Here is a 16,443-nt window from a genome sequence, read left to right as displayed (position 1 = left end):
CCTTGACTCGAAATGCCACCTTTTCCTTTTCACGAGATATCCTGTCTGACCCGCTGAGTTACTCCAGCTTTTTGCGTCTCTCCTTGACGAGCAAGATTCTAATGAAAGGTCATTAACCCGAAACACAGTCACCTTCCTCTTGGATGTCTGTAGGCTCCTTCTTTTCTTTACATGACTATTCACATATCTTCATGACCTACATCACTTGTTCTGCCCTCAAAATATCCTTATCCAAACTTCATCTGTCCATACTCCAACTTGTGCAAGCACTATTCCACATGCAAATGGCCATCCAAGTTACTCACCCACAATGGAGAATGACCTGGCGAGTATTTGCTTTGATTTCACATTTCCAGCGAAGGAAATTTTTTAAAACTTTTTGGTAAAGTGTAATTGTATGATGGGTTGAAGGATAAATGTTGAACGGTACTACCCAACTCATCAAAGTTGTGCTAAGAATGACCAGTCAAACCTCAGTCTAGGCCAAATTGAAGAAAAACTACTCCCGACAGAAATTGCTAGAAACACTCAGCGGATCAGTCAGCATCTGTGGAGTATGAAACGGAGTTTATCAGAACTGCACTGGAGTTTTAATTTAAAGGTCCTTTGACTAAAACCTCATTGTAATTTCAAAAACCAGGGAGATGGATTTTCGTTTTTTTAAATAAAATCAGACAGAGTCCATTGTGGATGGGTAATTTGGATGGCACAGGTATGATCTGGGTATGTTCATATCATATCATATATATACAGCCGGAAACAGGCCTTTTCGGCCCTCCAAGTCCGTGCCGCCCAGTGATCCCCGTACATTAACACTATCCTACACCCACTAGGGACAATTTTTACATTTACCCAGCCAATTAACCTACATACCTAGGGTATGTTGCATCAGTATCTTTCCCACCCCATTTTATAATCCAACTGTGAGGATTACTCTACATTCCCTCCATTGATTTTTCTTTCCGCGTGAGTAGATTAGGAAAAAGTAGTGAATTCTGTGGTTTTAAACCTCTGATCCAGGGCGTCAAAGTAGCGTCACTGTAATGAGGAGTGAAGCCACTAGATGGCAGGAAAGAACCATGAACCTATTAAATCACTTTCTTAAACACTTGATTATATTCCCCTGTCTTTGTTACAGCCCTGATTTCTGCTGAGTATCATTGCCATTAAGATAGATCAATACTATCCTAGCCCGCATTTGAGGGAGTGCGTTCAATTCCCATAACTGAAACTTCTTGTACATCTTACACTGCCACACGAGCAAAGCTTGGGAGCTGGATTCATGTGTGTTTCAGATGAAGCCCGACATGTTCAATCACAGGGAATAATGGCCCACTAATAATGAAGTGATTATCCCTAATAATGGAGCCCACAATATCCTTCAACCAACAGAACTTCTTTACAAAACACACTACTCAGCTTCCCACCGGCACCATTCCAAGGGCACGACATACAGTATCCGCTCTAATGGATCGTCAACCATGTTGTTCACGTCGTCTGAAAAGAGCGTATCTTGTCTTTGGGCATCGGGTTTTCATTTTAGGAGCAATCAGGAAGTGAGAGCAGTTGATGTAGTCCAGTTGTATCACCATTCACTTTCTATACCTTGGTAAGGTAAATTAATCCAGCGTAATCCTGGAATCTGAACCATTAGACCCATGTTCAGAAGTTATAGTAGAATTAGGTCATTCGGGCCATCGAGTCCACTCTGCCATTCAATCATGGCTGATCTCCGCCTCCTAATCCCATTTTCTCGCCTTCTCCCCGTAACTGACATGGATAGAAAATTGGTCTGACATGGATAGAAAATTGGTTGGCAGACAGAAAGCAAAGAGTGGGGATAAATGGGTCCCTTTCAGAATGGCAGGCAGTAACTAGTGGGGTACCGCAAGGCTCGGTGCTGGGACCGCAGCTATTTACAATATACATTAATGACTTGGATGAAGGGATTAAAAGTACCATTAGCAAATTTGCAGATGATACAAAGCTGGGTGGTAATGTGAACTGTGAGGAAGATGCTATGAGGTTGCAGGGTGACTTGGACAGGTTGTGTGAGTGGGCGGATGCATAGCAGATACAGTTTAATGTGGATAAGTGTGAGGTTATCCAGTTTGGTGGTAAGAATAGGAAGGCAGAGTATTATCTGAATGGTGTCAAGTTAGGAACAGGGGACGTACAACGAGATCTGGGTGTCCTAGTGCATCAGTCACTGAAAGGAAGCATGCAGGTACAGCAGCAGTGAAGAAAGCCAATGGAATGTTGGCCTTCATAACAAGAGGAGTTGAGTATAGGAGCAAAGAGGTCCTTCTACAGTTGTACAGGGCCCTAGTGAGACCGCACCTGGAGTATTGTGTGCAGTTTTGGTCTCCAAATTTGAGGAAGGATATTCTTGCTATTGAGGGCATGCCGCATAGGTTTACTAGGTTAATTCCCGGAATGGCGGGACTATCATATGTTGAAAGACTGGAGCGACTAGGCTTGTACACACTGGAATTTAGAAGGATGAGAGGAGATCTTATCGAAACATATAAGATTATTAAGGGGTTGGACACGTTAGAGGCAGGAAACATGTTCGCAATGTTGGGGGAGTCCAGAACAAGGGGCTACAGTTTAAGAATAAGGGGTAGGCCATTTAGAACTGAGATGAGGAAAAACTTTTTCAGTCAAAGAGTTGTGAATCTGTGGAATTCTCTGCCTCAGAAGGCAGTGGAGGCCAATTCGCTGAATGCATTCAAGAGAGAGCTGGATAGAGCTCTTAAGGATAGCAGAGTCAGGGGGTATGGGGAGAAGGCAGGAACGGGGTACTGATTGAGAATGATCAGCCATGATCACATTGAATGGCGGTGCTGGCTCGAAGGGCCGAATGGTCTCCTCCTGCACCTATTGTCTATAACCCTTGACACCTGTTCTAATCGCGAATTTGTCTTTCTCTGCCTTAAAAATATCCATTGACTTGGCCCCTACAGCCCTCTGTGGCAATGAGTTCCACGGATTAACTACCCTCTGACTAAAGTTCCTCCTCACCTCCTTTCTAAAACAGCGTCCTTTAATTCTGAGGCTATGACCTCTGGTCCTAGACTCTCCCACCAGTTGAAACATGCTTTCCACATCCACTCTATGCCTTTCATTATTCTGTATCGCTCCTTGTGGAGCGATCTCAACCTCTGCAGGAGCTTTATCCACAGTCCCAGCAAGTGCCATTACTGCTTGCTATGCTACACTCGAAGCTGAATTCAAGAGTTCTATACATTCTTAACTTACAAAACTCCAACTGACATTCTTTTGCTTTAAATACTCACTGTGATCAGCTACCCACTTAATCCAAGAGCTTAAACCAGGTGGATGCCTCAAAACATTTGCAACCCATACATTACTCTAGTATTGTTGGACAAAATAGTTCGACAACTGAGAACTTGCACAAGAAACAAAAATAAACTTTAGAGTTTCGGTGAGTACTTTGTTGGATCTATTTGTTTTGCCATCTTGTGACTGAGTATTGACATTGTAAGAAATGAGAGATGCCTGCATGATTCCTGTCACACATCCTTTATTCACATTACACTTCTGGAAAGAAAACATTGGCATACTCATGATCTTGTTCAAAATCCAGCCTTGTAATGGTAAATCTTCTGTGAATTTGAAAGAAGGTCATAAATTCTACATTCCATGGCGTGATTTGTCCATTCAAGACCAACATATTCATCCTGGGAGCCTCAAGAGGTTATTTCAGTTTTTAATATTCAATGACTGAATCCCTCCATCTTTTTACGATTAATTCCAAAAATTCACAGTTCTCTAAGTGGAAAAAAAATGTTTTCTTCTTGGCCCTAAATAGCTTCCAAGTTTGGCTGTGAATATATTCCTTGTGTTGAGCTGCCAGCTAAGGGTAACATTGTCAATCTTGTTAAACCATCAAAAACACAGAAGATAATATTCTTTAAAATCAAACGATATTGAGAAGAAATCGATTCCAATGTTGGAAAGGAGATCATCCTTATTCCAGGAATTAACCAAGTGAATCTTCACGATATTACTTATGAAGATGGCCTTCAATGAAACCACTAGAGTACTCCACAACTGCACAGTGACTTCCTTTTGTACTCCCAACTTCTTGTGATAAAGGCTACCATATGTTGTCCTTAATTGCTCATGGCACCTTAATGTAGATCTTCCATGGGGAAATTGCGATACTCCAATAGCAAGAATTACGCATAACATGACTTTGAAAGCAATTCTGCTATTAACAAATTTCCTCATCCTTTCAATACTACATTTGTCCAATTTGTATTCAATAATCTCACCGGACTTTAGATGTTTTCAATCCTGACAGCTTATTTGTCAACAACCTTCACTTGATAAACTTTACTTGATCCTATTTCACTGTATCCGATTCTGATATAGAGCACCCATTCATGCAATAGTTGCATCTCTCATCCCAGAAGTGATCTATTGTTAAGCGGTCCTCAGTCTCATTACATTTAATGAAGGCCTGGTTAATTCCTAAAGCTGCTGTTAAATTTGTTCCTCCCCTCCCTCTCCCCCCCCTCCCCCCCCCCTCGTCGCCCCTCCCCTCCTTCCCCCCCTCCCCCCTCCCACCCCCCCTCCCCCTCCCCCCTCCCCTCCCACCTCCCCCCCTCCACCAACCCCTCCCCCCTTCCTCCTTCCCCCCTCCCCTCCCCCCCCCTTTTGGAGTTAACACGGATGACAAAATTGCACAGTACTTTACTGGCAGATACATCGGCCCATTGGAAGCAGTGCGATCAATCCTTGGATTTCCAACTCATGATTACCCGCTTGGATTTCCCGCTGTCATTTGACTCCAGGTACATCTACCACAAGAATAACGTTGTTATCAGAGTCGATGCTGGTCGGCAGGTGAGAAAAGAGGATATCACAAGAAGAACTTTAACTGAATTCATGGAATTGTGTTCTTGAGATCAATTTGCAAGAACACTGTACTACGCTGATGTATCTCGATTTTACACATGGAACAATAAGAAATGGCAAAGAAGGAAGTTTGGGAAGATAGTGGAAGATCTTCCAGGTATTTTTGAAGCCAACATTCTGGGACGAGTGTATACCGTTTCTCCAAGATGTGGTGACCTCTACTACGTGAGACTGCTTCTCCATCACGTAAAAGGGCCAGTATCCTTCGATTCATCGAGGACGAATGACGGACATATTCTTCCTTCCTTCAAAGACGTCTGCATAGAAAGAGGTTTGTTACAAACTGACGACCATTGGCAACAGACGATGGAAGATGCTGAGCGGACAAGACTCCCCGAAGCAATGAGAAATTTGTTTGTTTTGCTGACGATTGCTGAGATCAAATCTTCTCGACAATTATGGGATCGCTTCAAGAATTCAATGTCTGAAGATTACCTTCAAAGAGAATGGAGAACAATCAATGATTCAAATATCATGATTGATGAGAGGCATCATGATCAGGCTCTGTTGTATATTCAAGACAAGCTTGTGAATTACAACAAGACACTGGGATACTTTCATGTGCCACTACCAAGACATGGAAGGATGAACCTTGATAGTGACAATCCAGAATTGCTGCCTGAATTGCAGCACAATAGACCTGAACAACAGTGATTTGTTGAAGAGAAGGAGCCTCTACTGAATGCTGAGCAAAGAGCAGTGTATGACCATGTGTGCAGCTGCTTGGAAAGGAATGTTCCTTCAATGTTTTTCATTGATTCACCAGCAGGAATGGGCAAAACAATTCTCACCAATTTGATTCTCTCCAAAGTTCGAGTTTAAGTTGATGTTGCTTTTGCTGTAGCATCCTCTGGTATAGCAGCTACATTGATGCCTGGTGGAAGAACTGCACATTCTTGATTCAAGATACCCATCGAAGTGACCGATAATACAATGTGCAACATTGAGAAGAACTCCAACATGGTTCATTTGATCAGGAGTGTGAGACTGATTGTTTGGGATGAATCCCGATGATTAGGAGGGAGAGCTTTGAAGCGGTGGACAGAACTCTTCGAGATCTATGCAAAAAGAACGATGAGCCTTTTGGCGGCATTCTCACCTTTTGTGGCGATTTTCGACAACTCCTTCCTGTTGTGAAAAGGGGAATGATGCTGATGTTGAAAATTCCTGCATCAAAAAATCCTATTTACATTCAAATTGTTATATTTTGTTATTCATATTTTAAACTTTAATAAATCCCTTTTCCCACTTGCTGTGCCCGTCAGCCGCCCATGCGCAGTAATACCTCCATGTTCCACGTCACCATGGAAACCCGACGGGCGGGAATGGCGGCGCCACCAGAAAGCCCCTAGGAATGGAGGGGGGGGGATAAGGGGGGATGGAGTGGGTGACTGGGGGGTGGGAGGGGAAGGGGGGAGTGGGTGGGGAAGAAGGGTGTTGAGGGGATGGAGTGAGGGAGGGGAGGGGAAGGTGCTAGACCAATACAGAAAAAAACACAATTTTAAGGAAAAATCGTGATTTTCATTGAGATTTAAATTTTTTATTTTTAAGGCATTGTAGGGACATATGGATTGGCCAGGGGGTCTCGAACCCTCGGATTGGCTAACGGGTCACGTGGTGTGGGAGCGCGAGGTATTCGAGTGTCTGGCGCCAAACTCGAGAGATTAGATTGGAAGTTAAGTAGTGTATGCAGACGATATGTTACTGTATTTGTCTGATCCTTCCTTATCTTTTACTGCAGTTCTTAATCTCTTAAGTAAATTTGGCAAAATCTCTGGCTACAAAATTACACATAAAAAAGTGAGTTGATGCCCTTAAATCTGGCAGCAAGAGAATCCCTGTTTATACGTACGGTCCCGTTTAAAGTGTGCATGGACAAAATAAAATATCTCGGTATCTGGGTCACACATAAATTTAAAGACCTTTTTTCAGCAAACTTTCCCCCTCTCCTGTCCTCTATTAAAGAGGATATTGACCGTTGGGATCTGTTACTTCTATCTTTGGCAGGTAGGATTAACACTATAAAAATGAACATATTGCCCAAGCTTCTTTATATGTTTCAGTGTATACCAGTTTTTTTAACTAAAACGTTCTTCATTTCTCTGGATAGAAAGCTCTCTTCCTTTATTTGGAATAAAAAGATTCCACATATACGCAAAGCTATACTACAGAGACCTCATCGGCAGGGAGGGCTTGGACTGCCAAACTTTCAGTTCTACTATTGGGCAGCAAATATTAAAAGTATTTCTTATTGGATGGAAAGAAATGTATTAACCACTGTACCTGACTGGCTAATTCTAGAGAGAGACTCTTGTAAGAACACTTCATTAGCCGCCTTATTATGTTCAGGTCTGCCATATCCAGAGCCTATTACCAAATACACTTCTAATCCAGTTGTTATTAATTCTTTAAAAATATGGAAGCAATTCAGACAATCCTTTGATATCTGTAAATTCTCAATACTCGCTCCTATTGTAACGAACCATGCATTTCTGCCACCTTCGACAGATGCTTCATTCAGTGCTTAGCTCAATCATGGGGTCTGTTCATTTAAAGACATGTTTATAAATGGTTTGTTTGCATCTTTTGCACAGATTGTTCAGAAATTCAATATCTCGAGGTCACACTTCTTTAGGTATATGCAAATTCGCAGTTTCATATCTTCTAATATCACTCAATTCCCTTCACAGCCCTCAGACACACTCCTAGACTCAATTAATAACATTACATCAATCAGAAAGGGAAAGATAGGTGACATCTATTCTTTACTAATAAAAGAAAACATGACAAGTCTTAACTCCCTAAAAGAGCAGTGGGAAAGGGATCTGGGCATGACAATTTCAGACTTTATCTGGTCAAAGATGATTGGGGGTATATACACATCTTCGATATGCATGAAGCATACTGTTATGCAGTTTAAGATTTTCCACCGATTGCACTGGACCAAAGCTAAGCTAGCCCAATTTACACCCAATATAGACTCCACGTGTGACCGTTGCAGGCAGAACCAAGCCACTTTAATTCACATGTTTTGGGATTGTCCTAAGTTATCTAATTTTTGGCAATTAATATTTGATATGCTCTCCCAAACTACCAATGAATCTTTGGAACCATCAGCTCCCCTTGCTTTATCAGCATTAATGTGTTCATGCATTGAATTATCAAAGCTGTATTAATAAAAATCAGAAATAAACTTTGTTTAAAAAAAAAAGAAGTTAAGTAGTGTGAGTCCAAACTAAGTGCGTTGCGTTTTGTCACGGTTTTTACCAAGAATAAAGTCTTTTGATAACATCGCTTGATTTGGACTCACTACATTGGTGACCCCGAACGTAAGATTTGAAGAGCACAGCAGCATGTCGCAGGTGGGAGCGAGCGCGGGCGAGGTTCACCTACCGCGGTTCTGGGCCCATCAGCCGCACCTGTGGTTCGTGCAGGCAGAATCCCAGTTCCATCTTAAGAGGGTGGAGGAAGACCAGGAGAAGTTCCACCACCTGGTGAGCTGTCTACAGCCGGAGGTGGCCGCGCGGGTCGGTCAGTACCTGACCAGTCCACCCCAAACAGAGCAGTACGTGGGGCTCAAGAGGCTCCTACTGAGGACTTTCCGCTGGAGCCAGAACCAGCGGGCTCTGAAGCTCCTCCATTTACCAGAGCTGGGGCAGCGGCTACCATCGGAGTTGATGACCGAGATGCTGACATTGATGGGCGACCATCAGCCGTGCATGGTTTTCGAAGCGGCTTTTCGGGAGAAACTACCCAGGGACGTCAGGTTAGTGTTGGCGGACGTCTCGTTTGAAGATCCGGTAGCGTTCGCCGAGAAAGCCGACGCGCTCGTCAGGGAGCGACACACCCGAGACGACTCGGTTAATCGGGTCTCGAGGCCCAGCGACAGTCGGCGGAGCGGCCGAGAGAGCGACACATCGGCCGCTATTTCGCAGTCAGCCCGCCAAGAAGGGGCTGCGGCACCTGTTTATTGGCAGCGGGCTCGAGCAACAGGGCCGAATAGGCGCGGCTGGTGTTTCTTCCATCAGCGGTGGGGCAGTGAGGCTCGAAGCTGCAGAGCCCCTTGTGCGTTTCCGGGAAATGCCTGGGCCGATCGAATGTAGAGGCAGTCTCGATTGGCCGTAACTGCCGCCTCTACGTGACAGACCAAGGTACCGGGATCGTGTTTCTGGTGGATACGGGAGCGGTTGTGAGTATTGTGCCCCCCTATGACTGCGAAGTTCGAGCGGGGGGGAAGGGGCCGCCCCTCATTGCAGTGAACGGTAGCTCCATCCGCACTTACGGTAAAAGGGCCATGTCCCTGTCCTTCGAGTCCAGGACCTACTGTTGGGATTTCATCGTTGCGGATGTGGGCCAGGCCATTTTGGGTGCGGATTTCCTATGGGCGTTTTCGTTGGTCGCAGACGTCCGCGGGAGGGGCCTGAAACCCTCGGCTAGCGTACGGCCCCGAGGTACGGGGCCTGCGGCCCCTCCAAGCGCCGCCCAGTTCAGCCATCCAGGCCATCACCACGGCCCCCGGTCAGTTCGATGCGGTCCTAGCAGACTTCCTGCAGCTCCTCGTTCAGCGGTTCGATGCACCTTCCGAGAAGCATGGGGTCGTTCATTTCATCCAGACCGAGGGCCCGCCGGTTTTTGCCTGGGCACGGCGCCTCCCACCCGACAAGCTGGCCATGGCTCGAGAGGAGTTCCTGAACTTGGAGAGGCTGGGAATTGTTCGGCCTTCGAGTAGTCTGTGGGCCTCCCTCTTGCATATGGTTTCCAAAGCATCTGGGGGGTGGAGACTAACGCGGCAACACGGCCGGACCGCTACCCGATTCCGCACATACAGGACTTCTCAGCCAGCCTGGAGGGGGCTACAATTTTTTCTAAGATCGATTTAGTGCGGGGATATCATCAGATCCCGGTCCACCCGCCGGACATTCCAAAGACGGCTACCATTACTCCGTTCGGGTTATTTGAGTGGTTGCGCATGCCTTTCGGCCTTAAAAACGCAGCTCAGGCATTCCAGCGTCTGATGGACCGTGTGGGTCGAGGGTTGCCGTTCGTGTTTATTTACCTCGATGACATTTTGATTGCCAGACGTTCAGTCCAGGAGCACTTAGTCCACCTCTACACGGTGTTCCAGAGGCTGCAAGACCACGGCCTGATTCTCCATCCGTCCAAATGCCAATTCGGCCTGTCAGCGGTAGATTTTTTGGGTCACCGGGTTACACCGGCCGGAGCCACTCCTTTGCCAGCTAAGGTGGACGCGGTCCGCTCTTTTCCACACCCTACTACCATCAAGGGCCTGCAGGAATTCGTGGGCATGGTGAACTTTTATCACCGGTTCGTGCCTGCAGCAGCTCGGGTCATGCGCCCCCTTTTTCAATGCCTCGCGGGTAACCCCGCTGAGTTGGTATGGTCCGCAGCTGCAGAGACGGCTTTTGTCGCGGTCAAACAGGCCCTCGCCAACGCCACCATGCTAGTACACCCGTGCTCCTCCGCCTCCACGGCTCTGACGGTGGACGCCTCAGACGTGGCGGTGGGTGGGGTTTTGGACGGTCACTGGCAGCCCCTGACGTTTTTCAGCCGGCAGCTCTCTCGAGCTGAGCTCAAATATAGTGCATTCGATAGGGAGCTCTTGGCCCTCTATTTAGCCGTCCGCCACTTCCGTTATTTTTTGGAGGGCCGCTCTTTTGTTGCCTACACGGATCACAAACCTCTGACATTCGCTTTTGCTAAGGTTTCTGATCCGTGGTCGGCTCGCCAGCAGCGGCACCTCACCCTGATTTCGGAGTTCACCACCGATGTCCGTCATATTGCGGGTAGGCTTAACGCCATTGCTGATGCCCTGTCCAGGCCGGCCATTCCCTCCGTAGCCGCGGTAGGCGGACAGGTGGACTTCCAGGAGCTAGCGGAGGCTCAGCGCCTGGAAGGGACTGCCGCGGTGTACGCCTCCACAGCCTCGGGACTGCGTCTGGAACAGGTGGCGTGTGGCTCCACAGGTACCAAGTTGTGGTGCAACGTTTCCCTTCCACGCCCTCGCCTGGTGGTGCCGACCGCCCTGCGGCGTAAGGTTTTTGAGGCCATTCATGGCCTGGCACATCCGTCCATCAGGGCGACTTCAGCCATGGTGGCCGCCCGATTTGTCTGGCACGGCCTGCGGAAGCAGGTGGCAGCCTGGGCACGTGCTTGCATTCCGTGCCAGACCTCCAAAGTTCATCGCCATGTCCAGCCCCCATACCAGAGATACGAGGTTCCCCCCGTCCGTTTTTTCCACATCCACGTGGATTTGGTGGGTCCATTGCCCTATTCCAGGGGTTATACTCATCTGCTGACGGTGGTGGATCAGTTTACACGTTGGCCGGAGGCGTTCCTGTTGTCGGACACCTCGGCGGCCTCCTGTGCACAGGCCCTGGCGTTGCATTGGGTGGCCCGTTTCGGCGTCCCGGCTATCACCACCACAGATCGGGAGGCCCAGTTCACCTCGTCCCTCTGGGCCGCGCTGGCACAGCTGTATGGGTCTCGCTTACAGCAGACCACCGCCTATCATCCCCAAGCCAACGGGATGGTTGAGCCCTTCCATCGGCAGCTGAAGGCGTCCCTCTGTGCCCGACTGACCGGCGACGATTGGGCTGACCAGCTGCCTTGGGTCCTCCTCGGCATTCGTACGGCCCCGAAGGCCGAGCTGGGCACATCCTCGGCCGAGCTCGTCTACGGTTCGCCCCTGCGGGTGCCGGGTGACATTCTCCCTTCCACTCCCGCCTTGCCGCTGTCCGTCACGTCAGTTTTGGGTTCCCTCCGGGCGCGGGTGGGTTCTCTGGCTCCAGTCCCGACCTCCAGCCACGGAAGCACAGCAGTCCACGTTCCGTCGGACTTGCGGGACTGTGATTTCGTGTTCCTTCGGAAAGATTCCCACCGCCCCCCTCTTCGGCCGGTTTACCAGGGCCCGTTCCAGGTGCTGAAAAGAGGGACTGTCACCTTCACCTTGCAGGTGGGAAATCGCCAGGAGCTCGTTTCGGTATCCCGGCTCAAGCCGGCCCATTTGGACCAGGACCTCCCCGTGTCGGTGGCTCAAACTCCGCGCCAGGGCCGGCCTGTGGCCGCCCCACTGGTCCCGCCAGCGGCGCCCTGTTTGCTACCTCTCGGCCCCCCGCCGCCTATGGTTGGGCCCGGGCCGCCGTTGCCGATCAAGCGCTCCCTGTCACCTACACCCTCCGCTCCCGTGGCCCCTCCATCGTCTCTAGCGGCGGCGTCCTCCCCGCCTCCTGTCACGCTGGCGGTATCGGCTTCCTCCCTCCGTACGCGTTCCGGGCGGGAGGTTCGGGCGCCCGTGAGGTATGGTTTCGAGGGTTCTGGGAGGGGTCATGTAGGGACATACGGATTGGCCAGGGGGTCTCGAACCCTCGGATTGGCTAACGGGTCACGTGGTGTGGGAGCGCGAGGTATTCGAGTGTCTGGCGCCAAACTCGAGAGATTAGATTAGAAGTTAAGTAGTGTGTGTCCAAACTAAGTGCGTTGCGTTTTGTCACGGTTTTTACCAAGAATAAAGTCTTTTGATAACATCGCTCGATTTGGACTTGCTACAGCATTTATTTTAAAGAAAAAAGTGTGATTTTTCCCCACATCAAGTCAAGTCAAGTCAATTTTATTTGTATAGCACATTTAAAAACAACCCACGTTGACCAAAGTGCTGTACATCTGATTAGGTTCCAATGGGAAAAAAAATGAAACATACAGTAGCACGCAAACAGTTCACAGCGCCTCCTCAATGAGCCTCAAACGCTAGGGAGTAGAAATAGGTTTTGAGCCTGGACTTAAAGGAGTCGATGGAGGGGGCAGTTCTCATGGGGAGAGGGATGCTGTTCCACAGTCTAGGAGCTGCAATGGCAACACAATGAGTTGTGGGCCCAACGGGACCACTTGGTCTAGTTTCACTTATTTATGAACAACTAATGTATACCAGAACCAAACATAGTCAGTCAATATGTACAAATCCATAATCAACAAATTTACCCCAGGTTGGGAACCCTTGCCTTAATGGAACCTCAGCAATATATTTTGATCTTCCCACCATTTCAGAGGAATATATTTTAACAGCCTTATTTAAGAACTAAAAAATGACCAAACTACCTCCTTTTTATGCTTTCTCTATGAGACCAGACATTTTTACACACAGAAAAGCCTCAATGGTCCGTATTATATGATGAAAATCACATTTTTTTTGTGAGAATACTCAAATATCTGCCTCAATCAAGATCACTGAATTTGAAAAATTAAAAATGCGTGTATTCTGCTACAGTAATGACCTTTTCTTCATTATTTAACATAATGTTAGTGTTCATCAGTTAGTGGGTGTCCAACCTTGATTTACCTTGATTGAAGGATCATTTTTGAATACATTTACAATAAACATAGAATAAATACAAAATATTAATCGTCTTGATTAAGGGATGATAGTTTACATCAGTAAAGCAATAGCGAAACAATTGTCATTTGATGCAGCAATTATGCCATTGACTGCATACTTTGTCAAGATTTACGAGGATGTTGCCAGGACTGGAGGGTCTGAGCTATAGGGAGAGGTTGAGTAGGCTGGAACTCTATTCCTTGGAGCGCAGGAGGATGAGGGGTGATCTGAAAAAGGTGTATAAAATCATGAGAGGAATAGATTAGGTAGATGCACAGAGTCTCTTGCCCAGAGTGGGGGGTATTGAGGACCAGAGGACATAGGTTTAAGGTGAAGGGGAAAAGATTTAATAGGAATCTGAGGGATAACTTTTTCACCCGATGAGTGAGGGTGTATGGAACGAGCTGCCAGAGGAGGTAGTTGAGGCAGGGACTATCGCAACATTTAATAAACAGTTATGGAAACAAATACATGGATAGGACAGGTTTGGAGGGATGTGGACCAAACGTAGGCAGGTGGGGTTAATGTAGGTGGTAACATGGTGGCCGGTGTGGGCACGTCAAGGGCCTGTTTGCACGCTGTATCACTCTATGACTAATTATGAATTTCATTGCCATTAACGGCACATATGATAATTGAACACTTGTTGACTTCTGATTCTTGACCTTGAGAAATGGATGTGCATCAAGGTGGGGGACAAGGAAAAGGGATATAAGAAAGATAAAAAGGGGGGGAGAGAAAACTGGGGGTTTAGGTTAAATTAGTTAACCAAAATTGGAGAATTCAATGTTCACTCTGTTAGGTTGTAAGCTACCCAAGTAGAATATGAGATGCTGTTCCTCCAGTTTGTGTGTGAACACAGAAAGGTCATGATGGGAATTAGAGCCAAGATGGTTAGCAGCACGCAGATCCAGCAGGCCTTTGGTTCTGAGGTGACTGGTGTGAAATCGTTTTTGCTCCTCTCAAGATTTACACCGAGCCTCGCTATCCTCACAAAAGCATGGGGTTGAGGCTCTCAGTATCTCAAGCTCTCATGCATTTGAAAATTCCCAAATTTATTTTGACTAAAATCATTGTGTGTGACTCTGTTGCTGGAGCTTCTGATCTTCACAGTTGTTCAGGGTCACAGATACTTATTGTTTCATAATGGAATTTTCAGATTCTCCATTCAGTTCCTTGCACAAGTGTTGCTTCTGTTGAGACTAACGTTCTCCCGGAGAGATCTGGGTCACTTGCAGCTGTGACTAAAGGGGAGGTGAAGCAACACAAAGGGGAAATACATGTGCCATGTGCAGGCTCTGAAATGAGAGCTGAGTTCCTATTTTTGGTGGGGCAACAATGGTATGTTCCTCATTTCCAATCTAATCCCAGTTACAGAGTTCCCACTACAATTTCAATCCAGATGCAGTATCTTGCACAATGTTGAACAGAAACCATGGTTGAGAATTGAGAACAGCTTTGGGTCAACTTAACTCTTGACAGAAAGGAACCTGTTAAAGCAGGCAGGATTATTTGTTTCAATGAGATAGTACAGAGTCCGTTAGATCTATTGGAAAACTAATGGATTCCTATGGCTTACTAAAATCCTTCTGTATTTTGTTCTGTCTGACAGCCCCGCCAAATTGATTCCAAAAATATAATTGGGAAGACCACTCTGCCCCGAATGTGTTCTGTCCTTCACATGATCGTGACTGCTCTACATACATATCTACCCACCCTGGACCAGTGATGACTCTGAGACTGGAGGTCCAATCTTGTCAAGCGCCCAACACCCCTGTCGAGCCTCAACACTCATCTCCTGGACCGTCCAGCACCACCACCGGCCTCTGGAGGTCCGCCAGACCAAAGGCCCGACCTCCACCGATGGCAGGGCAGAGGCCTGATCCATGGTAGCTCCCGACGTTGACTCCCGCCATTGGTTGCCGGCCTGGATGGAGCCCTGACCCACCGTGGCACCCGACGCCTCCATTGAATGGAGAGACTGACCTCCTTAGACTCTGGACGCCCCCACCCAGCGCAGGCACCCACCTCCCAGGGCCCCCACCCACCCAGTGCAGACACCCACCACCACAGCCGTCTACCGCTGATTCCAGCCCAGGGAACAGTCGCATGAGGTGGAAGTGCTGCCACTTATTGAGGAAACGGGGTAAGCGCAGGGTAAAGGAGAACTACCACAGTACAACCAGCATGTCTCAGCAGGGGCCAGAATACCCTCGCCCACTGCTACACATCAATAAGAAACTCCTACTGCTCTGTCCCTTGGCCACATTTCGGGACATGGATGACATTCTATGTGACTGCTTCAAGTCAGTGGACTGGTCTATATAGTTTATAAGGACTATTCTTGATCGGACTTTACCTTGCACTAAACGTTATTCACATTATTCCCTTATTGTGTATCTATACATCTTGGACAGCTCGATTGTAATCATGAATTGTCTTTCCGCTGACTAGTTAACATGCAACAAAAGCTTGTCACTGTACCTCGGTACACGTGGCAATAAACTAAACTCAAACTGGTACTGAAAGTTCTGGTACAATGTCCACATTTGCACACAGACTCCATTGGACTCGTGGTCATGAATTGGTTGCTTCTACTCCAGTTTAGTGGGTTCTGAGATGATTAAAGTGATAACAACAAACACTCCTACAAACGGGGCAAGTGGTAGTTGGCAAGGAAAATGGATGGCCCAGTGGCGAGTTTGTGAGGTGGTGCTGTCCCTTGACCACTTGCTCCCAAAGTGAACCTGTGGTTCTCAATATCACCCTGAATGCTTGTCCTTCACTTTGAGCGGCCGTGGGCGAGAGGATCCCAGGAGCCGGTGAGGATGTTCCCTTTCTTCAGGAACTATAAGGTTGTGGAAGGGAGGTGATGAGATTGGTAACAGTCTGGGAAATAGTGACCTGTTGTTCATCTGTAGGGTAATGGTCAAGGAGTAGGTATGAGTAGGTCGGAGAGTTGATGCCGGGCCTCAGCAAACCAGAGCTCAGCCTACGAGACCACAAAAGCACCTCTTTCGTAAGCAGCTTCTGTGCACCCAATTCTCCCACCCTCTGGACCCTCTTTCTCCCCTTCCCCACCACTGTCCCCTTCCACCTATCTCCTT

This window comes from Rhinoraja longicauda, chromosome 22, assembly GCF_053455715.1.
Source record: "Rhinoraja longicauda isolate Sanriku21f chromosome 22, sRhiLon1.1, whole genome shotgun sequence".
NCBI classification, from domain to species: domain Eukaryota; kingdom Metazoa; phylum Chordata; class Chondrichthyes; order Rajiformes; family Arhynchobatidae; genus Rhinoraja; species Rhinoraja longicauda.
This window is presented reverse-complemented; position numbering follows the sequence as displayed.